Source organism: Momordica charantia (assembly GCF_013281855.1).
Source record: "Momordica charantia cultivar OHB3-1 chromosome 8 unlocalized genomic scaffold, Mcharantia_2.0 BLBB01000008.1, whole genome shotgun sequence".
NCBI classification, from domain to species: Eukaryota; Viridiplantae; Streptophyta; class Magnoliopsida; order Cucurbitales; family Cucurbitaceae; genus Momordica; species Momordica charantia.
In genome coordinates, this window is record NW_028275166.1 from 17,014,089 (window position 1) to 17,041,308 (window position 27,220).

At 34.6% G+C, this 27,220-nt stretch overlaps 1 long non-coding RNA gene across 1 annotated transcript; it reads right to left on the reverse strand.

Moving 5' to 3' along the window:
* Nucleotides 1-11,841: 11,841 nt before the first annotated feature.
* Nucleotides 11,842-13,743, reverse strand: LOC148209654 (uncharacterized). Its single transcript, XR_015793095.1, has 2 exons — nt 12,874-13,743; nt 11,842-12,007 (listed from the first exon to the last, which is right to left on the reverse strand). It is a non-coding gene; the product is annotated as an uncharacterized LOC148209654 (long non-coding RNA).
* Nucleotides 13,744-27,220: the final 13,477 nt, after the last annotated feature.

The window sequence follows — 27,220 nt, forward strand, 5'->3', positions numbered from 1 at the left end:
CCCAGATTTACATCTTACTCCTTAAATACCACTGCTCCTCTACTAAACAACCCGGTTATGGTCCGACCAATAACCGGAAGTCCCTTTCGGGCCAATGAGAGGGTGTGGCCCCTTGTTCAAGTCCTGGAGTCAGCATTTAAGAGAACACTCATCTACTCCCCTAAAGTTGGGGAGGAGTGAATTTCATTTTGTGAAGTTATGTTCCCAGCTCCCCACTCGGTCTCGTCTCCAAAATGGTAGGAATATTGAGTCGGCAACTCGGGCCACTCTCACCCATACAGATCAAAGGACGAGACCTCACGGACAGGAGTCCATAACTCACTCAGGATTGAGAATGAGTTGTCTGGTCATCCTAAGAAACAGCAATCTATTAGTTAACGGTGTTACATCTAAAGATTGACTATTTCGTGGTCCGGTCTTATACAAACTCATTGTATAGGATACCCCCACTCGCATGTCTCCACACGAACGACCTCGATCGAGTCGTCTGTAACCTTTATAGAGTGGGCCGTATGCATAGTGTTGCCAGGATAAGGTACCCAGCCTACCCAGCCTTATCCATATACTATAGACCCTTTAGGTTATTCACGGGACATTATCCACTTGTATATCAAGGTATATCAAACATATACCTCGTATATCAGAGGTATATCAATTATATACCCAGTATATCAAATATATACCCAGTACAGATACTGTCCCGGTCACACTAAAATAACCTCAGATATTTAGTTTATTGGATTTTGGATAATGCAATGCTATGAATTCAACAACAAATTTATTGAATAAAACTTTATTGAATATACATTTGTTTTTACACAAAATACAAACTACAAGTTTAGGGCAACACACCCAACATTTTCCTGATTTCCCTTGTTCATAAGGGTAAAAAGAAGCTAAATGTGTGTTGTTTTCTAACGTTTTAAACTCGAAAACCGTATTTTAAGCTTATTATAGTATCCAAAACCTTCCATTTTAAATTATCTTAGGTTATACATGCACATAGGAAGTTTTTACATCATTTAGAGTTGATTTCTAATGGAAATTACACTTTTGTGCAAAAAAAATTCGAGCTGGGTGTTTGGCGCCTTCCCCAATCCCGAGATTACCCTTAATGTAAAATGCACGTTTTGATGTGATTTGAAGCCTTCCCAAGCTCTGCCACGTGTCTTCCATGCATTGAAGATTGCCAATTCAACAACTACCCAACCAAAAGGTGTTTAAAATGGATGGCTCTCCACAAAGCTCTCAACCTCCTAACCACCTTGAAGTCCCTATAAATTCAGCAACTCATTCTCTTCATTCATCATCCCAGAGTGATCATTTTAGCTTTAGACATTCCTTCTCAGCTTATTTACGTTTTCTCTATTAGTCTTTGAGTTGTTATTGTTTTAAACCTTGTTTACTTCTAATTCTCTTTATTTCTAGCTTGATAGTCTTGAATTGTAAGCTCTAATATTGTTTAATTAAAATTCCAACAAGTTCTTTGTTACTTATCTCTATCTCTCGTTCTCATTACGAAGTTGTAATCACTCAACCTTGAGGAATCGACCAAGTACTGCTCCCCAATCTTGAAAGAGAACGGGTTAGGGTCATTCGGGTTACAACTCCACCATTTCCAGCTTGTTTTAATTCTAATTATCTTTTAATCATGTATTTTACTTCCATTCACATTCAATTATGTCTTTCCTTTATTAGAATGAGCTAAATTTATTTTTCCCAAGCTCGGTTATGGATAGTTAGTTAAAGTTTTTAAAATCCAACAAGGCAAAAGGCGTTTTTATCCTCTTTCATCACTTAAAGTTGTTTCCGTAAGTTAAAACTTGATTTTGTTAATTAATGTTTTAACCAAGCATCAATACTGAAAGGGTTGATATGTTTTCACAACTTTACTGATTTAACTTTAGAGGGAAATACTTTAGACATAAAGATTTCGCTTGGGTAGCTTAGACATAGGACCTCGACCTAAGGTTACGGTTGGTTTTTATTAAATTAAGTTCTTTTTTCTAAAAGACATATTAGGAATGGACTTAGACCTTCAAAATCATTTAGACATAAGAAGATGGTGAAGTAAAACCGAATAAAATTTATGAGAGACGTTTGGCGCCTAGTTGAAAAAAAGTTTGTGTATTTTTAGCTAATTTGAAGTAACTGGGCTAGGTTTATTGCATTGAGTTTTTAAATATCAAAACCAACATTATCCTTATTATTTGTCACCCCAAATTCAATTACAAAGTCACCGATCATTAACATTTCCTATAAAAAAACTTCATTTGTCCCTAAGGATCGATACTCGGAATACTCGTTCCGTTTTACTACTTGTGATGGGTATACACTTGCGCTCTCATTTATTTTGAATCCAAAAACCCAAACATTTCCCAACATAGTGTGTTTTCCATTTTTTGCATCAAAACTAAGGTAGGAAGCAAAGAGGTTGAGTTTTATTAAATTGCTTGATAGTTAAAACCCCAAACAACAACATTTCATCACTATTTTCTTCATAAACCACAATTGCATATTTGAACCATTCACTTCTTAAAAATTGTTTTGAAAAGCAACAAGTTCCTAAGGATTCGACCTTGGATTACTCCTAAATATTACTTGTGACCGTCTGGGCTTGCACGAGTCTCTCATCTTTTTAAATGTAGAGAAAGTCCCAACATGTGGGCCTAGAGGACCACGTTCTCGCTACAGTTTGGCACCCAAAGTTGTTCGCTGGTGAAGCGGGCGACATACGCCTTTAGGTCTTCACCCGGCTTTTGCTTGACAGACGAGAGATGAGCTTCCGTATGCTTGTTGATGTAAGAATAGTGAAACTGGTCAACAAATTTCATCTCCAAGTCTTGGTATCTTCTGACCGAGGGCTAGGGGAGGTTCTAGAACCATTGTCGAGCGGGTCCGATAAGGGTTCCGGAGAAGCCCCAACACTGCTCGACGTCATTGTATCCCACCTACTGCGTGGCGTCATGATACGATGTGGCATGGTCCAAAGGTCGGCTGACTCGTTGTATTTGCGGATACGAGGTTCTTTTCAACCCCTTAGACATCTCCATGGCCAGGACACTGGATGTGAATGGCTATTGGGCGATCTTTGATGGTTCATCCTGTGTGGTGTGTCCAGCTCCTCTGGCTCGAAGCTCGGCTTCCACTGGATTGAAGATTTCCTCCTTTACCTGATCCTAGCTCCTCTCATCTGATCTCGGTTTAGGATCCGCGTGGCCTACTCGACGGCTAGTAGGAGAGTCTACGTTGGAGTCGGTCGCTTTGTGCCTGGAGCGACTTTTGTTGAGCTTATCCCGAAGGTCCTTTGAATATCTGGGGAGCCAGAGCGATGCCATGGTCCTCGCTTGCGGGCTCCCCTTCGACTACGCTCCCATTAGAGAGAGGGAAGGATCTGTGGGTTCGGTAGCTTAGTTGCCCGCATTCGGGAGGCCATCTGAGCGTTAGCTGCCCGCATCTCGTTATAGACAGCCCAAGCTTTTGCGATAGTGGTGCCATACCTTACGCTTTCCTAGATGGCCAATTGGGCGGAGGGCGTTGACAGTGTCTCGGGTTCCCCTTGCCTTTTGTATGGTCGGGGGAGTCAGGATAAGCTAATCAACGGCTTGTTGCATCGACGCCCCTCGTCCACGGTGTTCTTGGAGGTCATCCCTCATGGGATGTGAATCCCGCAGCGGAAGCGATGATCAACGTTCATCAATTTTGAGAAACAAAATCCATACCATGAAATGAAAATATTGAGGAAAAAGTTTTTCTCCTTTACCTTTGAAGAACTCTTCTTCAATGAATCCTGCGAACACCACCAAACGATCTTTCGTGCTATCCTCTAGGTATTGAGATCGTGCTTGTGGGAGCAATCGGTTTGGAACAAGAGGAATTGAAGAAGAGAGAGAGTTTGATTGAGAGAGATGCATTGAGAGATGTTCTGTATTTTGCATAACCTTTCTACAAAAAAACAAAACTAAAACTTGTGACGTCCCCACGTCACTTAACTCCCAACTCCCCTATATTTTTGGAGGAGAGTTATATATTAATTATAATTATATCAATATTATTAATAAATAATAATAATTAATATATATATATATATATTTATTTATTTATTTAATCATATTAATTAATAAATAATTATTAATTTAGTTAATAATTAATAATTAATATATATATATATATAAATCAAATAAATATTTAACACTTAATTATTTATTACAAAAATAGAATCATATTCTATAGCATTTCTCTCATATAACCTATTAGTTGTAATGTACATCTTATGCATATTATTTTTAACCTATAGTTTTAATATGAATCATATTCATATTAATTTTATTTGAGTCTCAATCAAATAATTTCTCTCATAATATATAGTTTCAACTATATATTATAACGATCACTATACATATATTCCCTTGAGCAATTTGAACATTTCAAAATTTTCCAAAAATTTGATCCTCGTTTTACCCGTTATGAGCTAGCAAGGGGACCTAATGGACCTACAGATCAGAAGCTCCAACGATGCGAGATTAATCAACATTCGTTAACTACTGGTCACTCTAGTAAAGACCCACAGTTGCACTCTTCTCATTACAGAACGTTTTCGTGTCCATATGACCATTAATGATAAGTCAATCCTTCATGAGTGCTTGTAACTCAAGCTGGATCAAATTACCGTTTTACCCCTGAGTTACATCTTTCTACCTATAACCTGAAGTCCCTCTCGGGCCAGTGAGAGGGTGGGACCCCTTGTTCAAGTCCCAGAGTCAGCATTTAAGAGAACACTCATTTACTCTCTAAAGTCGGCGAGGAGTGAATTTCATCTTGTGAAGTTATGTTCCCAGCTCCCTACTTGGTCTCGTCCCCAAAATGGTAGGAATTTTGAGTCGACGACTCAGGTAACTCTCACTCATACAAATCAAAGGACGAGCCCTCACGGGCAGGAGTCCATAACTCACTCAAGATTGAGAATTAGTTGTCTAGTCATCCTATGAAATAGCAATCTGTTAATCAACGACGTTACATCTAAAGATTGGTTATTTCACGGTCCGGTCTTATATAAACTCATTGTATAGAATACCCCCACTCGCATGTCTCCACACGAACGATCTGGATCGAGTCGTCTGTAACATTTACAACGTGGGCTGTATCCATAGAGTTGCCAGGATAAGGTATCCAACCTTATCCATATGCTATAGACCATTTAGGTTATTCCCGGGACATTATCCACTTGCATATCATGGTATATCAAATATATACCCACTATATTAGGGGTACATCAAATATATACCGAATAGATATACTGTCCCAGTTACATGATAATAACCTTGGATGTTTAGTTTATTGGATTTTGAACAATGCAATGCTATGAATTGAACAACAAATTGATTGAATAAAACTTTATTGAATATACATTTATTTTTACATAAATACAAACCACGAGTTTAGGGCAACACACCCAACAATCCCGATGATATCTTAGTGTGAAGAGCCGATTTTTGCTTATGGCTTGAACACGTCGCCCCCACAGACGGCGCCAACTATTGATGGCGAGTTCTGGTCATAGACACGTGTCCCTCAGACGAGCAGTCCAGCCGGAGAAGAAGAGAATCTGAAACCAAAAGAACTCGACACTGGTGCGGTGTCCCGCCTTAGACACTCCGACGATCAAGTTAGTGATCATAATGGGAATAGAAAAAAGACACAAAATATGTGAGTGATAAATTTCTCAACCTTTGGGGAGGATGAGGGTCCTTCCTCTTATAGTCTCGGGCAGCCGACTAGGAAGGACGACGGTTAGGGGTTCTAGAGACGCACCATGCTGTATGAGGAGCGTCGGGAGCGTTCTTCCGACAGCCAGTTGTTCGTCTGTTATATACGGTGGCGTCCTCCTCCCTCTACTATTATATACGACATCCAGTTGTTCGTCTTCCTTCATCTCCTCGTGGGAGGACATGTGTCCTGTTTGGCAACACCAGCTCTCGGAGGGAGGACAACCGTATGTGGTCCCACGTTCTAGAAGCAGACACATATCCTGCTCGGTTTCTTTCCCCAACATATATCATTACTTTGTATTTTTCAATATTATAAATTATTTTATATTCTAAATTATATTTATAATTAAAAATTAAAATAAATAGGTAATAATATATAGTATATCATAGGATAATTACATTGGGTACGAAAACTATTTTATATATTTCAAAAAATGTTACCATCTTTCCAAAACTTCAAATATAGCAAAATATTACGATGATTATTTTCGAATTCATATTTTACTCTTCCCTATTTTTTTCCAAATCTCTGGCAAGTTCTTCTTCTTTGCAGGAATTGATCTTTGTTACTGGTGGAAGTTGAAATTGAACCGTCGGCAGCGACTTGGAGTTTACTAATCGAGGAGTGTACAACGTAACGAATATCGATGGAAGCTGGGTTGAAAGAAGGTTTGAAGAACAGTACGAGATTGGTAGAGAAGGCTGTGAGACGAGGGTTGATCTGGAATACGGGAATTTGTATATGGTGGAGTTCAAGGATTGCAAGAAAAATGGCAGCAATTGCATAGGAAACGAAACATACCCATATATTTTACTGCATTTGTGGAAGCAGAGATATACATCCTTACTTCTGCAGAGTTGCTCGTGCTCCTAGTACATTCTCATTCTCCTTCTTCCATTTGCATCAAAGTTTTATAATATCCAGTTGTTGATGGTGAATTCACTCTGATAAGTTCCTGGTCAACACTACACCATTTGACTCGATGACAAAGTTTCTCTTGATAAGTGAACCCGACATTCAAAGGAATATATTTCTATACTTCCTATTACATTTCATCCAAAATTTGGAAGCAAGCCTAATTCTTATGCCACAAAATTCTCAAAAGCAGTGGCCCACTCCTAATCTTCTAAATAACTTGGGACAAGAAACAACCCTTGAAGTGTAAGAGATATGATATGTGCATTTGCAAAGTTGGCATTTTGATGCCTACAAAGTGTGAAAGACACGAGGTCGTCGATGTTGGAAGCTTTGGAAATTTTAAGAAATATAGAGAGACGAAGATTTGGCAAAAGGAAGACCGAATAAATATCATATTAAGCAAAGATCAGGAACTGTTGAAGGGTTCAGTGCCACAATCGTTCACATACTTTGTTACTGTGCCTTGGATTAGCAAATCTTCAACACCAAAGGGTAGTTGGTAAGTTATTTGTTTGTGGTTTCATGGTAAAATAGAATAGATGTTACCATGTCAAAGATTTAAAAGCACTGCCTTGACCTTTTTGATATTCCAGCAAATTTAATTAACTTTGTTGAGATTGAAGGTAAAGTCTGTGTTTTTATTCTCCGTTTTACTTAAAAAGCAAATATCTTCCGATCAAACAAACAATCCGTTCATACTTTACTGTCTACTCATACGAGGAAATTAAAATCACTATCTGATGATCTATTTCTTATGCATTCGTTGTTCAAAAGCTCGGAGAAAATGAAAGTCTGAATGGATTTTATTTGAATGATTTATTTGAAGTTATGCAGAATTGTGCTACTGAATCGCTATTATGCCCTTATAAAGATAACATGAATACAATGCGTTGATCTTGTTGTTGTGCCTAACATACCAAACAGCTTACTTCAATGAGAAATGCACTTAGCTTTTTATCATTTGTTTGGATATATAGTGATGATGGGAAACTTGGTTGGGTATTAAAGTTTAAGATGTATATACTAATACACAAATATCATAGTTATATCAGAAGTATATCACCAGTAAATTAAATGTATATATATGACATATATCAATATTTTTTTTCACTACAACATCTGGAGGTGGGTAATCGAACATACAAAACCTCTTGATTGGAGATATATATGTCAATTATCAATGAGCTATGCTCGCTTTGGCATATATCAATGGTAAATCATATATCAATACTATATCAGAAATTATATGAGTAGATCAATTAATGATAAATCATATAATCATATCAGAAGTTATATCAGTAGTATTTCAAATATATATAAAAAGTATATCATGGCTATATCAGTGGTAAATAAATCAATAGTAAATCATATAATCATATCAGAATTATATCAGTAGATATCATAGTTATATTAGAGGTATATCACTGGTAAATCAGAGACGTATCAAGTATATATCACAAATACATCATTGTTATATTAGTGGTAAATCGTATAATCATAAAATAAGTTATATCAATATTATATGTCATAATTATATCACTAATACATCTATTATATATCAGTGAGATATCAAAGGTAAATTAGAACTATATCAAGTATATATCAGAAATATATATCAGTGGAAATATGAGGGAAATTTAATCAACATCCCACCGGACTAGGCTATTGGGCATTCGTGTTTTTGGGCTAATTAATGGTGCATTTGAGATTTACTCACTTGGGCCTCCATTTTTTGCAAATATTTTGCTATATTTGTAAAAACAAAAAGTATATCCTAAACTTCTAATTTCATTTAATTTTTAATTTTTTTTGCTATAATTGCAAATTCATAAGTTTGACTTTCTACTGCATAAAACATACTGTTGGGGCATTTTTTACTACAAAAACAACTTTTTTTCCTATGTATTTTATAAAAAGTGTTTACATATTCTTGAAGTAGGATAGAAGGTGAACATTTACGGGTAAAATGCAATATGGGGTGTTTTGAGTTAAATTGAGATAAAACGTGGTCGAATTTGACAAAAATTCACAGTTTTCCACTTTGTAGGGACAATGCGCCTGGTACATTTTGGCTTCATTAATCAAAAAATGTCTTTTGATTACAAGGGGCATGGAAGTAATATCACATTCGGATTGCTTTAACCAATTTAGCCCAATCCAAGTAAGAGCTTCAATCAGCATCCAAGGTGTAATGCTCCACATTACCTTTAAGAGCATTTTCATGAATTTATATTATTATTGTCTTTTAGTCAAGCTAGTCAAATCTACTTTAAGTTGATGTCAATAAACTTTAATCAATTATAATTAATAATTGTAGGCTTCTTATGCTCTAACTAATTAAGCTCAAGTCTTTTTTTTTAAACTTATTAAAAGAAACTTACAATAAACTTTAGTTATTTCTCTCATCCATGTATAATTAATTATGTATGAGAATTAAAAATAAATATGTATAAGAGATTAGTAAGTTTAGCAAGATTATAATTCTACGTAAGTAACAAAATTAGCAATAGTACTTTAGTAATTCATTAATAAGTATGGTGAATTTAGGTAATTGTAATGGTGGAGTTATTTGAGTACTAATAACATTTTACACATTTTACCAAATATATTATGATAAGGTAATTAACCGAGTAAAACCCCGAATTACCTTTCTTTTACTCTTTCTTTTTCTAGCTTAGTCAAACTAAGTTAATTGGGGGAATAGATAGAGTTGTACTTAACTCATAATTATTGTTATGCAATATAATCCACCTTTCACTTAAGAGACACATGTAGTAATCTTTTTTTTTTTTAGAGACACATGTAGTAATTAGGTTAGTTGGGAAGACCAAAAAACTCTCATAATTCTCTTGGCAGAGCGAGCATACCTTAGCAGTAATTGATATATATCTCCAGCCAAGAGGTGGTGAGTTCGATCTCCAACCCCCACATGTTGTACTGAAAAAAAAATAAAAAACTCTCATAGTTCACTTAGTTGGCCGGCCATGCACGAGGAGAGAGAGAAATTTGTTACATATCTTCAAAGATTGAAGTTTGTTTCATCTAAACCCTCCCAAAAAATGGCCAAAAGAACTTTTAGTTTTAAAAAAATGACCAACATAAAAATAGGAAAATGTCTACTAATGTTTTAGGTACGAAATTACTCTTCCATGATTTTTAAATGAATATATTATTTATCATTTTTATAGGAGAATTATACATATATTTTTTTCTAATGAATCATTCAAATATTTTGAGAATCTTACCTATATTTTTTAATTCAAATAGTGTTCCAAGAGAATTTTACTAACAAACATAAAATATATATATATATATTAATTAAATTAAAATGTAAAACAAAATTTAAACAAAAAAATCATTTTAGAAATAGAAATACAAAAATTTAAACAAGAAAAACATTTTTTAAATGAAAATACTAGTACCGAGGATGGAAACAAATACAGTATCAAACATGATGAACAAATACGAACAAATACAGTAACCAACATGATGAACAAATGAATAAATATGGTGAACAAAAACGATGAATAAATGAAGAAATACTGGAACATTAAAATGAATGTGTACTATGAAAAAATAAAATGAATACATAAATGTTTATTTTATGACACAATTAATACAAAAATATATATATATATATAAAAAAGTCTACCTTAAAAAGGTACTATCTATAGAAACTCATATTGTTGGTCTCTCTCTTCTTTACCCTTCGCCACTCCCAATCCCACTTACAGCTTTGTCACCACCTTATTTCTCCAGTGTTGTATCCATTGCTCTCTTGTCACCCTTGATCAATTCTCGTCCATTCTCATTGTCTCCTTCGCAATACGCCTTGATCGTGTCTCACTTTGTGTGTTGTCCTCTTTGAATTATGTTGTGTTATATTCAAATATATATTTAAAATTGAGATATATGATTTATAAAATCTACGATAGAAAATGTAGGAAAATCAGATAACATAACAACAAACAAATCTGATAATCTAAAAGATAGAATATTATTTTGATTTTGAAAATAATAACTAAATAGAAAGGGTAAGATGGTCAAAATCAAACCTGTAAAACCGTACGAAAAATTGGAAGGAACATTTTTTATTAACAAAAATCATCTGGCAATTTTTCAAAACCAAGTGACAAATAGGGACACCTACTATAAATTCTCTAATTTTTATAGAATCCAAGCATCTCCATATCCATTTTTCTAAGGTTTCTATCATCATTTAAGCACTCGTAATTGCTGGAAATTTGGTCATTGTATCTTTTACGGTTGAGAGAAAAAATGCACTAACGATAAGCATTATATCAATTTTTTTTTTTGGATCATTATTAAGGAAAAATAGGTACTAACTAGTCCTTCAGTTTGTTTATTTTAGGACTGAAAACCAGAATTCAAATATCTTTAAAAGATTCATAAAATTGCTTCATAAATGTTTGTAACGGTTTATGTTATGAAAGTTTTAGCTTGTTTAGTATAAAATATTCTGATTTTTTTTTTTTTTTGTGACCATGACCAGCAGCTTTAAAATAGTCTAAAATATATTTTCAATGTATTAAAAGTAATTTTTATGATTAATTTTATATACTGCTTAAAAACTAGTGTTATGTGATTTCTCTATTTTTGGTAAACTTTGAAATTAAATAACTCATTTGATAGATATTGTTTAGTCAAAATAAAAGCTCGTATGTGATTTGAAATTAGTTTTACAAACTTAAATATTTGTTTTGTTAATATGAAAGTTATATCAGTGAAGTAGGAACCTAGTTAGTTTATAGAGTTTTCTTAAAAAACTAAATTTAGGTAATTAAATACTAATTTTAGATATCTTAATTGCTATTGGGAAGCTTTAACGATTTATATTTAATTTATAACGTTGAGGTGAATGGATTCTATCACAAGTTACCGTCTTGAATGTTTTGTTAATTATTGATTTATTGTAAGTGAATTATATTATACGTTACCTTATTTCTTATAGATTATGTAATTCATGTTGTGACACGACCCGCCCCAGAACACCTACTAGTTCTAGAACAAGCCGCACCGACCATAAAGCCCAACCTACTACAGAATTTATAGTCAAATTTTTTTCTAAATTTCTAAAACTAATTTTGATTATCCTCTAATATATATAAACATAAAGTGTATAACATAATTCAGTTCAGAAATAACTATTCTCCCACGACTTCTAAACATGTTGTACAACCACAAAATGTGCAACTACTCCATTATAAGTCATTCTAAATATACATCAAAATTATATGTAAATTATGAGAAGATGAGTGACAGAAACTGGTGGACCATCTCTTTGAAACTCAAGTGTTGCCTGGTGGAGAAAACAATGATAAACAGTGAGGTAGGAAGCTCAGTGAGTGACAATTTAATAAGAAAATAGTTTAGTAAAACTTATTTCATAAAACAACTGAAAATTTCAACTCTTACAACAAATTTCTTAAAGCTGAAATAATAAGATTTTTCAATAAAACTTCATATAACTTGAGCAACTAAAACTAAGTAATTTTCTAAATATAACTTGTAACAACATATACTTTCTAAAAACAATTTCTAAATACATATCAAAAACCTTCTTTAAAACCTAAAACAGGTTAAGAAAACTCAATATCACATACGTATCCACATTCTATTATGGTCTATTGGTGCAAAGTAATCTCAATACGCATAGCAGAATAATTCTATTTGTGGTCCACTAGCATAGAGTAATCTCAATATACACAACAGAATAATTCTCTCAACTCGCGGAGTAAAATGGTCCCAAATATCTTTTCTTTTTGGGCATACTATAGAAACACATTCTTATAGCATACGAGTAATCACCTGTATAGAATAATATGGTGGTTTGAAAACTTATTTCAAATAAAATTCTGAATCTCATAAATAGTTCTAAAATTCTTCTATTCTTCTTTCTAAGAACATTTCTTTCTCAAATCACTTCTAAATATATTTCTTTCCAACCATACTCATTACACATAGGAGTTTCTCAGAAAATCATAACACATAGCAGTTTCTCAGAAAATCATAAAGCATTTATGAGTTCTCAAAAACATTCATAAATTCTCTAAAACATTTCTAAATTCTCATCAAACCCAATTTCTCAGCATAAATGATCAAACATACGTAATATATATTTTCTTGAAGTTCTATCTTAAAATATTGAGTAAAATAACAACTCACAATTCCTATGAACGGGGTGAATTTGGATGGTACGCTGCTCCAGTTTCTGTTCGTCCTTAAATAATAACCAACCAAAATTCAATTCACATTCAATTTCCAATTAAACTCTACAATCCTTTAAATTAAACCACAAAATTCAATTCACATTCAATTTCCAATTAAACTCTACAATCCTTTAAATTAAACCACAAAATTCAATCAACTACCCCATTCTCTCTGCAATACAATCACACTTCTTTCTGTCTTATCTTCCTTACAAGTGGGACCCACATCCCACATTCATAACTTTTCAAACCCATTTCTCACGTGATTAGCTTCAAATTTCCAATCAATTTTTTTCTTTCTTATTTATTTCAAAGCCACTCATTCTCTCTCCCGTACTATTCATCATCTTCTTCCTTTAACCCATTCATCTTCTTCTTCTTCCTCTCACGAAAACTCTCACTTTACTACTCAAACAGACCATCTTTTCCAGCCATCACAGCAAGAACACGGAATCTCCTACCCTTCCTTCTATTACGGTTCCAACCCCCTTTCTCTACTAACAATACACTCTTCTTCTTTGCAAGAACCCAAGGTATAGGTTCACAAATCCATCTTTAACACAAGGTCATCTATCAACTCCAACAAAGATCACGATTATTCACAGTAAAACCCTAAAATACTCACAACCTCAAATAAACTTGTGATTCACAAACCCACAAATTAAAGGAGTTCATATTCTAAAAATTCATGGTTTAAAACTCCAAAACGTACCAAAATCAAGCTCCCAAAACTATTCTCTTCCTCCTTAGCCCAACACCTTCGATTTCTTTCTCTTCCCCTTCTTCGTTTTTTTCTCCTTTTGTTTTCCTTCTTTTTTTTTCTTTTTTTTTCGTCTCTTTTTTCTTTCTTTTCTGTTTTTCTGTTTTTCATCTCCACGTGTCTTCTTCCACAACACACACATGCACCCTACTTTTTTCAATTTCCCATTTTTTTAAAACACAAAAATTTAAATTCCCTTTCTCATTTAATTTTTTTCATTTCTTTTATTTTTTAGCTCAAATTTACAAAAACGCCCTTACAAAATATTACCTCGTTTTTGTGAATTTCGTCCTCGAAATTCAATCAAAACGATCAAGAAAACAGATGAGAGTATTGAGGACGCATCTTATCCTCACTTTCCCAGGTTGCCTCTTCTACTGCATGATTCTTTCATAAGACTTTAACTAATTGAATAGTCTAGTTTCGCAACACCTGTTATTTTCTATCTAAGATTTGTACCGGCTTCTCTTCATAGGACAAATTCTCACTTAACTGCACTGGTTGTGATTCAAGAATATGCGATGGGTTGGGGACATAATTACACAACATAGAAACATGAAACACATCATGGATTATGGAAAGCTCCATAGGCAGTGCTAGACGATATGCTACTGGCCCAACACACTCAAGAATCTCGTATGGACCAATATATCTAGGACTCAACTTTCCTTTCCTGCTGAATCTCAAACCACTCTTCCACAGTGACAAGAGAAGAAAAAATTGCAAATTCAAGATCTTTCCAACTTTTATCAGCATAACTATTTTGTCTGTCCTGTGCTACTTTCAGATCCTCTCTAATTATTTTCACCTGACAGTAGTAATCTGAACAAGCTCAGGCCCCATTAACTTTCTTTCTCCAACTTCATCCCAACAGACTGGAGTTCGACATTTTCTACCATACAATGCTTCAAACGGTGCCATCTCTATACTGGAATGATAACTATTATTATAAGCAAATTCCATGAGAGGCAAATGAGTATCCCAACTGCCCTTGAACTTTAAAACACAAGCTCATAACATATCTTCTAGAGTTTGAATCGTTCTCTCTGACTGCCCATCTGTCTGAGGATGAAAAGTTGTACTAAAATATAATTTAGTACCTAAAGCTTGTTGTAAACTAGGTCATAACTTAGAAGTAAATCTAGTATCTCTATCTGATATAATAGATACAGGAGTCCCATACAAGCTAACTATCTCATGTACATATAACTTAGCTAACTTATCAAGGGAATAAGTGATTTAATCGGCAAAAACCGAGCAGTTTTAGTCAATCTGTCCACTATCACCCAAATACCATTATAACCACTAAAGGTACGAGGAAGTCTAAACAGAAAATCCGTCGTAACATGCTCCCATTTCCATTATGGAATAGGAAGTGAAATCAAGGGTCCTGCGACTTTCTGACGTATCGGTTTCACTTGCAGGCAAGTCAAACATCTAGATACATATTCTGCTACTTCTCTCTTCATACCCGACCACCAGTAGTGTTCTTTCAATGCTCGATAAATTTTTCTACTTTCTGGAAGCATAACATAAATCGAACTATGAGCTTCTTCTAACATTTCATTTTTCAAGGTCAGATTATTAGGAAAACACAATCGATGATATCTAACTAGAGCTCCATCATCTCTCACTATATCATCTACTCGTTGACTGCTTTTTAATTATTCTTTTATCTTACTCAGTGTTGGATCATCAAGCTGAGCTATTATAATTCTATCAATCAAAGTAGGCCTTACCTCGAAATGAGCTAACAAGGCACCCCTGTCATTAACTTCTACTTTTGCATTGAAACGATTTAACTCATCCAATAAAGAAAAACTAACTGCACTGGGCACATCTTTTGAACCACCAGGCGCAATTCCTGACTTTTCTTGGGATTTGAGTTCTACTCTTTCACTACCGCTTTTGATTGCTGCAGAGGCTAGGGTAACCTACAATCATATTCCTATGTGTGATTACAATCCTAGAGAATATCTACCAACTCATTTGCATTATGGGTCAGAGGGCCTATGCCTAGGACCATGTTTTATGCGCTTATTCCTAAGTCACATCCCATATTGATTTCCTATTATTTTACCTAACTCACCTTTCCCAAGGTTGGGCTTTGGTATATAAGTCAAGTTCCCACCGGCCAAATGGAAAAAAGACGTACAGAGAAGTTTTTAGAAACCAACCCAAAAAAGTGCCAGGTGCAATCTGGCCAAAATCCCGAGCGTGTTGGAAATCAAATCATTTGACTAAGGCATTCCACAAGGAGGTTGATAACTAATTTAGAACATAATTAAATGAAAGTAAATGCACGAAAACATAAAGAAAGTATTTTTCATTGAATTTAAATGAATAAATAAGTCGTACAAGGAGTTCTAGCTTGACCCTCTTCTCTCTCGAGCGTGAGGGGAGTTGAAACTCGCTAAAGAACTTTAAAATAACATAATGAACAAATAACGGAAGTAAGAAACTGAATTAAAAGCAATACGAAAGGTAAAAGCGTGAAAAACGAAGAAATGAACAACTAGAACATAAACATAAACCCTAAAAACGTGTTCTACAACTAGAGAGCATATAGAAGAAGATGAAATGAAGCTTGGAAGGGATGATTTGCTGAGGGATGGATGGCCTCCTTTTATAGCACCATAGGTTGGTTGAAACTCCCCTCCATTTTAGGTGGAAAAGGGTTGAGATTCACCTAACCACCTCTCTTGGACTTGGACTCACGGTTTTGAACATGTGGGAAATGTCCTCCTTGCCCTTCATTAATCAAAACGTGCGTTTTGACAAATTGCTCTCCAAAAATGCGCCAGGCGCAATTATGCAAAAGACAGAATTCTGTTATTTTCTTCCAACTTTGACCGCATTTAACTCATATTTTTCCTAAAGTACCATAGTTTGACTTTTATGCAGAAATAATCTATGTATGTTCTACTTTAAGAATATGTGGTCCTTTTTGGCAAATAATAATGGGAAAAGGTTCAAAAACGTGGTCAATTAGGGCTACCGACACATGTTTCTGCAGCAAAAAGTCAACCCTAACATTCATTAACTTGTTTCATGATAATTAGGAAAAAAGTTGTCATTGTTCTCTGCCTAATCTTCTCCATGGTTGGTTTCTCATCTAATATGCTTAATTGATCACATTTCCACAATGTATCTTCTCGAAGATTTTGGTTGTCTACTAAGAAATTTGGTTTCTCTTTGTAGAGATTTTGCTTTCCTCTTTGATGTTAATGGTAATTACTCCTTATTTCCCATTTGAAACTTTGCTTCAGATCATGTTATTTGTCGATCATTCTAGAACTGAAAAGTGAAAAGTTTGTCAAATGTCCCTTATAATAATAAATTTCCCATCTCATTTACAAAATTTGTCCATATCTATGAGTTTGCAACCCAAAGCTCTGATACCAAATTTGTCCATATTTATATGTTTGCAACCCAAACCTCTGATACCTATGTTATGCATGTCCAACCCATGTTCTAATTATTATGTATTTCTTCTTTTATCTGCCTACATTTCACAACTATACTTAAACTAACAATTTCAACTATTTTAGTCTTTCTTGTGTTGTGGAATGACCAAGTTTAATCTATGGCTTTAACAATAGATTAAGTAGAACATGTTGCATTGTTGCTTTTAAATTATAGGATAATTGTTGGAAATTATATGCCTTGAACAATAGTTACATAATATAAAGTTACTTTTTATGCTCGAGCAGTGATTGATATTCGGTTCTGTTATAGGCTCTAGGTGCATTTACTCTACGTTACAAATTGTTGCAGTAGTTATAGGATGAGGTTTCATCGAATGCTTAATCCTCACAATTTCTTTTTTAATTACATGTTTCTATTGCCACCATTCAATTTCAAATTCTTATTAAAAAAATATGAAATAAGATTGTGTTTATCCCATCTGCAACCTCTTCAAAACTATCAGTTTTCTATTACAAGATGTGAGTTTTCTGGGAGTAGTTATTTGTTGTTGATTCAATGTAGCATGGTCAAAATCTTTAACATTTCAATTGACATTTTCTGTATCACTATAAATTATTTGAGATGGGATCTCTAATGATACATTATGGCATTCATGATTGTAGAAAACGGTGGATTAGAAAGGAGAAACAGAACCCTGTTGGACATGGTTCGGTCAATGATGAGCTATGCTAAGTTGCCTAACTGGTTTTGAGGTGACGCAGTGGAGACTGCAGTTTATATTTTGAACGTAGTTCCATCAAAGAGTGTTTCTGAAACACCCTTTGAGCTATGGAAGGGTCGTAAAGCTAGTTTACGTCATTTCCATATTTGGGGATGCCCGACACACGTGCTTATGACTAACCCAAAGAAATTGGAGCCTCGTTCAAAAGTATGCCTATTCGTAGGTTACCCTAAAGAGACGAGAGGTGGTCTCTTCTTCGATCCTCAAGAAAACAGAGTGTTTGTATCGACAAATGTCACTTTCTTGGAAGAAGACCACGTTCGAGATCATAAACCACGGGGTAAGATAGTGATTAACGAGATTTTCAAAGAGGCTACAAATGCGTCAACAAGAGTTGTTGATCAAACTGGCACTACAACAAGAGTTGTTGATAAAGCCAGTACATCACGTCAGTCACATCCACCTCAAGTATTGAGGGTGCCTCAATGTAGTGGGAGGATTGTGTCACAACCTGACCGTTACGTGGGTTTAACTGAAACCCAAGTTGTCATACCTGATGACGGCGTCGAGAATCCATTGACCTACAAAAAGGCAATAGAAGATACTGACAAGGACAAATGGGTCAAAGCAATGGACCTAGAAATGGAGTCGATGTACTTCAATTCCGTTTGGGAACTTGTAGATCAACCTGACGGGGTAGAACCCATAGAGTGCAAATGGATCTATAAGCGAAAACGATACGCCGAAGGAAAAGTACAGACCTATAAGGCGAGACTTGTGGCAAAAGGCTACACACAAAGGGAATGGGTGGACTATGAAGAAACTTTTTCACCTGTAGTTATGCTTAAGTCCATTAGAATACTTTTGTCCATTGCCACATATTATGACTATGAGATATGGCAAATGGACGTCAAGACTACTTTTCTAAATGACAATCTTGAAGAAAGTATTTATATGTCTCAATCCGAAGGGTTCATAGCTCAAGGTCAAGAGCAAAAGGTTTGCAAGCTAACAGTCCATATATGGACTGAAACAAGCATCTTGATCTTGGAAAATAAGGTTCGATACTACGATCAAATCTTATGGTTTTGACCAAAACGTTGATGAGTCTTGTGTATACAAGAAGGTCGTCAACAACACTATAGCCTTCTTAGTGTTGTACGTGGATGATATCCTACTCATTGGGAATGATGTAGGATACCTCACTGACATAAAGAAGTGGCTAGCGACTGAGTTCCAAATGAAGGATTTGGGATAAGCTCAGTATGTTCTTGGCATCCAAATTCTTAAGGATCACAAGAACAAAACGTTAGCCCTGTCTTAAGCAACTTATATCGACAAGATGCTTGTTCGATATTCGATGCAAAATTCCAAGAAACGCTTATTATCCTTCAGGCATGGAGTTCATCTGTCTAAGGAACAATGTTCTGAGACAGCTCAAGAGGTTGAGGATATGAGACGTATACCCTATGCTTCAGCAGTGGGCAGCCTAATGTACGCTATGCTGTGCACTAAGCCTAACATTTGCTATGCAGTAGGGATGGTCAGTAGGTACCAATCCAACCCAGGATATGATCATTGGACCGTTCTTAAGGGAATCCTCAAGTATCTTAGGAGAGCGAGGGACTACAAGCTCATGTATGGCGCTAAAGATTTGATCCTTACAGGATACATTGACTCTGACTTTCAAATAGACAAGGATTCAAGGAAATCCAAGTCGGGGTCAGTATTCACTCTTAAAAGAGGAGCGGTAGTTTGGCGAAGCATCAAAGAAGGATGCATCGCAGACTCCACCATGGAGGCTGAGTATATTGCAGCTTGTGAAGCATCAAAAGAGGCGGTTTGGCTTACAAAGTTCTTGACAGATATGGAAGTTGTTCCAAACATGAACTTGCCCATCACACTTTATTGTGATAACAGTGGTGCTGTGGCAAATTCTAAAGAACCTCGAAGCCACAAGAGAGGCAAATACATCGAAAGGAAGTACCATCTTACACGGGAGATAGTGCAACGAGGAGATGTGATCGTCACAAAGATAAGTGCAACGAAGAGATGTGATCGTCACAAAGATAGCTTCGGAGCAAAACATTGCTGATCCTTTTACGAAGGCACTCACGGCTAAAGTGTTTGAGGGCCATCTAGAAAGTCTAGGTCTACGAGCATTGTACAGTTAGTCTAGGGCAAGTGGGAGAAATGTAATGGGTATAGTGTATGCCCTAGTTTATTGTATTTTCCCTTTGCTTTATGATAATGTACACCCCACTCGAGTTTAGTTCAAGTGGGAGTTTGTTGGGTGTATTGCTCTAAACTCGTAGTTTGTATTTTGTGTAAAAACAAATGTATATTCAATAAAGTTTTATTCAATAAATTTGTTGTTGAATTCATAGCATTGCATTGTCCAAAATCCAATAAACTAAACATCCAAGGCTGTTTCATGTAATCGGGACAATATATATACTGGTATATATTTGATATATTGGGTATATATTTGATATACCCCTGATATACCAGGTATATGTTTGATATACCCTTGATATACAAGTGGATAATGTCCCGTGAATAACCTAAAGGGTCTATAGTATATGGATAAGGCTAGGTACCTTATCCTGGCAACATTATGGATACAGTCCCCTCTGTAAAGGTTACAGACGACTCGATCCAGGTCGTTCGTGTGAAGACATGCGAGTGAGGGTATCCTATACAATGAGTTTGTATAAGACCGGACCACGAAATAGCCAATCTTTAGATGTAACACCGTTAACTAATAGATTGCCGTTTCTTAGGATGACCAGGCAACTCATTCTCAATCCTGAGTGAGTTATGGACTCTTGCCCGTGAGGGCTCGTCCTTTAATCTGTATGGGTGAGAGTGGCCCAAGTTGCCGACTCAATATTCCTACCATTTAGGGGACGAGACCGAGTGGGGAGCTGGGAACATAACTTCACAAGATGAAATTCACTCATTCTCGACTTTAGGGGAGTAGATGAGTGTTATCTTAAATGCTGACTCCGGGACTTGAACAAGGGGCCCCACCATCTCATTGGTCCGAGAGGGACTTCCGGTTATTGGTCGGACCATAATTGGGTTGTCCATTAGGTCCCCTTGCTAGCTCATAACGGGTAAAACGAGGATCAAGGTTTTGGAAGAATTTGAACTGTTCAAATTACTTAAGGGATTATATGTATATTGATACATTATAATATATAGTTAATTCGAAATTAAAACTATATATTATGAGAGAAATTATTTGAATGAGATTCAAATAAAATTAATATGAATATGATTCATATGAAAACTATAGGTTACAAATTAATGTATATAAGATGTACATTAAATCTATAGGTTATACATAAGAGAATATGATTTAATTAAATATGAGATATTTAATTAAATATTAAATAATTAATTGTTAATTATTTAATATTAAATTTAATTAATTATTCATTAATTTGATTAATAATTATTTAATATATATATTAATTAATTAATATTAATTAATAAGTAACTCCCCTGCATTTTAGCAGGGGAGTGAGGAGTTTAATGTCGTGGGGTAACTCCCCACGTCATGTGGTTTTTAGAATGCAAAAGTGTTCTGCATAAAAAAACGACAGAGGAAGAAAAAAATAGAACTCCCAAGAATCAATCTCTATCTAGCTCTCTCTCTGATTTTCCCCTCTCATTCCAAACGGTGCTCCCACAAGCACGATCCCAAGACGCAAGAGGATAGCAAGGAAGATTCGGTGGTGGTGTTCGAGGGGAAATTCTTGAAGAAAAGTTCTTCAAAGGTAAGGAAAAACTAGTTTTCCCCTGTATTTTCACTCTTAACACTTTCGATTTTGTTTCCCAAAAATCATGAGCGATGGTCCGCTTCCGCTCCGAGATTCACATCTCTTCATAAAGGTAATTATTATCAATATCTTACTAAGTTCAAAACAGATCGAGAAAGAAAGGAGATAGTTGACCAGTCATTGAAGGAATATGAGGCATGTTTATTTCTACAACTTTCATTTACAGAAACTAATTGATTTGATTTTTACTCGTCAACTATATTGCTTGATGTGCCCTTTCCTGAATTCATGATAGACTGCTTCAAGCATTGCAAATGTAGAACTCCCATCAACTCATCCAATCCATCTTGGTCTCGCTTCCCACTTTTCTGTCTTCTAGTATGAGATTATGAATTCTCCATAAATAATGTAAACATAGTTTTTTCATGAATTAATTTTGTATCAATGACTAGGACTTGCCACTTGGCTAAGGATAGATATAGATCTAGTTTTTGTGCTTATTGAAAACGCATGGTGTACCTTACATCACAAATAATAGACAGCTAAGAAGGCCATACTTTTTTTGTACAAACAACACCTCCTTTGTAGTTTTACATATCAATTATCAAGTAACGTGGCCTATTTACCTATATCCTCAACTTTATATTTATCAAAGTGTAGGAATTATGCTCCCCTTTAGATGAAATATGTTAATTTCATGCTCAAATAATGCATAGACTTACTCTGGAATACTGTTATGTAGGTGAACAGAACTACAAAGGTGAATAATATAAACAAGTCACACTAGCCTCTGAGGTAAAATTAGATAGCCACCTTACCTCGAAGTTTTATGGAATTAGGCTTCCAACTATATTAAAGTCAATTATTATGGAATTAGGCTTCCAACTATATTAAAGTCAATTAACTTCGTTGCTAGGCTGGTGAAAATTTTGATTTGTTTACAAATTTTTTAAGTATGACTTCTCAAGTCTTAACATTTTGATTTGTCATGCATATAGTATAAATTCTAGTTGGATAATTGTATGGTTTAAAGTTTAGTTGGATAATTGTGTGGCTCTCCTGCAGCAAAGATAGCCAATTAAGACTTAGTGTTTATATTTGTGTCATGCATATAGTTTAAAATCTAGTTGGATAATTGTGTGGTTATCCTGCAGCAAAGATAGCCAATTAAGAATTAATTTTTATATGTGTCATACATATAGTATAAAGTCTAGTTGGATAATTGTGTGGTTTAAAGTTTAGTTGGATAATTGTGTGGCTATCATGCAGCAAAGATAGCCAATTAAGACTTAGTGTTTATATTTGTATCATGCATATAGTTTAAAGTCTAGTTGGACAATTGTGTTGCTATCCTGTAGCAAAGATAGCCAATTAAGACTTGGTTTTTATATTTGTGTCATGCATCTAGTTTAAAGTCTAGTTGGATAATTGTGTGACTATCTTGCAGCAAAGGTAGCCAATTAAGATTTGGATAAGTAGATTGTTTTTCCTTGTTATTGTTCAACATTTGTGTTGTTCATAAATCAGTTTTATTTGGGTAAAGTCTCTAGTATTTGGAGAATCTAAAAGCCGTTAGGTATTGTCTTTTTGCTTCTTTGTTTTTGTGAAAGAAAGATATTGTGTGAGTTATTTGAGGGAAAGAAAAAGATCTTAAGTGCTTATTGTGATTGTTAGCTCTCTGTTGAGGCACTAAATAAAGGCTATGAAAGTGTGTTAATTATAGAAATAAGGTTTGTTTATCATCTGTTTATATTTTGTAATTGTTAAAACTGATTACATAGTGGATGACCTAAAATGGATGTAGATCCTTTAGGGATTGAACCAAAAATTTGTGTCTATGATATCCAAAAATTTGTTCTCAAGTTATTGTTGGCTTATTTGGTATATCCAAATTTACACATGGTTTTTAAGAGAATTTACACTTGGTTTATTTGGTTAATTTGTTCTTAAGTTATTGTTGGTTTACTTGGCAAACCACGCAACAAACTACATATTTTTTTGCTTAACATAATGGTAGATCTCTCTTGAAGCATTAATGGGGGATAGTTAAAGGATGTTTTCCCTTGAAAGATACCTATATCATTCATGACCCGTTCCAATGCTTGACAATGGTGGGATAGTTAAAGGTCCTTTTCCAACGCTTGCTGATTTTCAGTGTTTTTATTTTTGGTTTTTTGATTTATGACCGTTCCAAATTTATATCATGTGGGTTGATTTTTGATATTTGTCAAGGATTAATATTTGTTGTAATGAGCATATCATATTCGTATATCTATATAGTTGTCGTTCTTTTTATCTATATCATTGATTCATCGTAATGATCTTTAGCAAAGTTGTGTGACTACCTATTTTACTAATATAATCCATGTCGGAGTTAGAAAGCAAATATGAGAGTTAATATTAATATTTCTTAATTGTTCCTTTTATTTTGTTGAAGGAGTAGCTTGTGGGAGCAACATTTTGAGAAAGGAGAATGTATAGGGAAGAGTTTCGACATGTATGAGGTTGATGTAACGTGAATATAGTTCGTTAGGTTAATCTGAAACATATGTTTCATTCTCTTATTGTAGTTATAGTATAGTATTTGTATAAAATATCATAATATACAAATTTGATCATACTTAATTTGTATATGTATATGAAAACTTTGATCATATTATAATGATGACAGTTTATCCGCTAGATGTATGATATGACATGTATGGTTTCTGCTAAAGGCTGGGCCCTACGAAACAACTTAACTTATGTTAATGGTATTTATGGGGTTCATTACCTTATAAATATTACATGTGGAATTGACGGTAATAGTATGGGGTATTTTTACTCAGCATGACGTCAAATTAAGGATTTAGATATGTAAGTTTATGTTAGCAAGCACAAGTATATTAAGTTAGGTTGTTCCATGGTTCATATGTTAGGTTGATGTATGCAAGCATGATAAGTGTGGTTAAGCATGAAAGGTTCCTTATGATGAGAACTACTTACTTAGTATTTTTATACGCACTTTACGTGGTTTCAATTTTTGTTCATAAATAGTTATGTAGACGATGACAACAACGTCGAGGATGACATTGGCATTGATGAGGAGGAATAATGAGACATGTTTGAATTTCTTGTTTATTGATACTTTAAATGTAACGATCCGACTTTTTGGTCTTAGACTAACTAGGGACGTTAGTACATGTGTGCTTTCAACGTTTTAAATTCTAAAAAAAAAACGGTAATAAATCATAACGACAGCAAAAATTCCATAAATTACAAAAATAGTTGGAAACTTTTATTTCGGATCAATGAAAAGAAAAGAAAACGAATTAATTTCTATTAAAAAAATTAAATTGTGAATTAAACGGAAACATTATCTCCAAACTTTTAAATTAATTAAAAGAGTTGAACATGATTCAATATGGAATACATAATACAATTATGTTGACCTGGTCCTCATGGTGCACTCAGCAAACAGTCTGTCACTCGTTTTATATGCTTTTGCCATTAACTAAAAAAAAACTTTAGAAAAATAGCGATTATTAAAAATACCCAGTAAGTAGCTCAACTAATAGGGTCAGACATGTATACACACACATAAATTATATCATTTAATAACATAGCTATGTGTGACCTGAAACTTTATCAGTCTGTATCATTTTCGTTTTCGTTTTCCTTTTTCCTTTCCTTTTTCGACAATTTGAACAATTAACCCAACCCCTACACTATGATACCAACTCCATTATGTTACATAGGTGGGTTTTCTAAGAGACTATACCCTAACGTTTGGTAGTTGACACCAAGTCAATAGAGCCAAGTCTCACCCATCTAGGTCCTCAATTTCAGTCTTAATTTGTGCACATATATTTTTAAAAAATACAGAACGATGGTCGTCACAAACCTGTATAAAAAAAAAACATTTACACATTCATAATCATGCACGAGGTCCCATAATTAAACATTCTATAATGCGGCACAACAATTTCATATAACATTGAATTTATAAACAACGTCCATCATCTAACCATTTAAAACATCATATAAAATTTCCAACATAGCCTTAAGATATTTCGAAAGCAGAGTCACTTACTTCAATAGATCCAAAATTAATTATCGGCTTAATCTACCAAAGTTCTTAACACAACCTAAAACAAATTCCAAAAATTCACAAAATAACTTTTGTTTCCTAAAACTTAAAACATAGTTAAAGAAATGATGATTATGAGAGAATAAAAAAAATCATAAATTCACTTTTACTTACCGTTAAAGTTGAAGTTGATATTTGACCGCAAACGTTTGACGGAGAACTAAAAAAAGGAGAAAATAATATGGCGGCCGAGAATTTTTGTCTTTCCCGATGAATTTTTTCCTGGCTCAACAAAAAACAGTGGGGCAGAGATATAACTCTCGATGGTATATTAAAATTGTCGCACCACAGGTTTTCTAAAAATAACCTTTTTAAAATGTGTCGACAATTTTCAAAACTGTAAGGCCCCCAAATTTCAAACAATCCAAGTGGGGCACGTTACTAAAACCACATAGAAATACAAACTATGACAAATTCCCACCACGCTTCCACTGCGCTACTCTGATTATTAACATTTACAAAAACGTGCACTAAACAAACCAAACAACACTAAATTTCTAATGAAACTAAAAGTCTTCACAGTTAATATTTTAATAACAATCCAATCTTATAAAACTTCTCAACGAAATCTTCACTAATCATAAACCATCTCCTTCACGAATCTCACTTTCTCGAATAGCAACGAAGCCAAAAGCTAAATAACGAACTGACAATCCTAAAACATCCTTTAAATTTGGAAACTTAATTTCTCTTAATCCAACGAACTTAATTCTAATTTACCCAAAATTAAAACTCCAGAATTATAAAATTCGAGAATTAAATTATTAGCTTTGGGAAAAATCCAAAGGCACTATTTATATCTTAAAATAAACGAGCCAAAGAACGCACGACGTTACAAACTACCCGCCTTAAAAAAACTTCGTCCTTGAAAGTTGACCGGTCGCACAACTCTAAACATTGGGGCGTTACAAACTATCCACCTTAAGAACTTTCGTCTTTGAAAGTTTACTAGTCAAGTGATCCTTGGTGCTTGACCAATATCTTCTCATTCCTATTAGTTGGTTCCTTGCAACATCTTTACTAACACAACCTTTTGCTCCTTGAGGTTTTGATTTTTCTAACCGAGATTTAATAGGTGTCACTCTAAGTATAACTGTCTTCACCTACATAAGCTAACTTGTTGTCCAATCAAGTGACGGTTGTCGTTTCTCTTTTTACCTTCATAGGAGATCCTTAACTCTTGATGGACTTCATCTAAAGAGATTTTCCCACCATCATGATTATTTGACAAGTAACATTGAGTCGGGGCGATGTGAGGACCTATAGCGAACAACCTAAGGCTTCCAGTTTAACTTGCTTACCAACACAGACACTGGGAACAAGAAATGACCCAACATCTAATTCCTTTGGTGGGTCATCAAGTCGTCCTTAGACCTTAGACAAAATTCTTAAACTCTGATAAGTTCAATTAACATCTGATAACTCTCTCCACTTCCAGTACTTGAGTAAGAAACCACAACTAAACCAACATCTTCA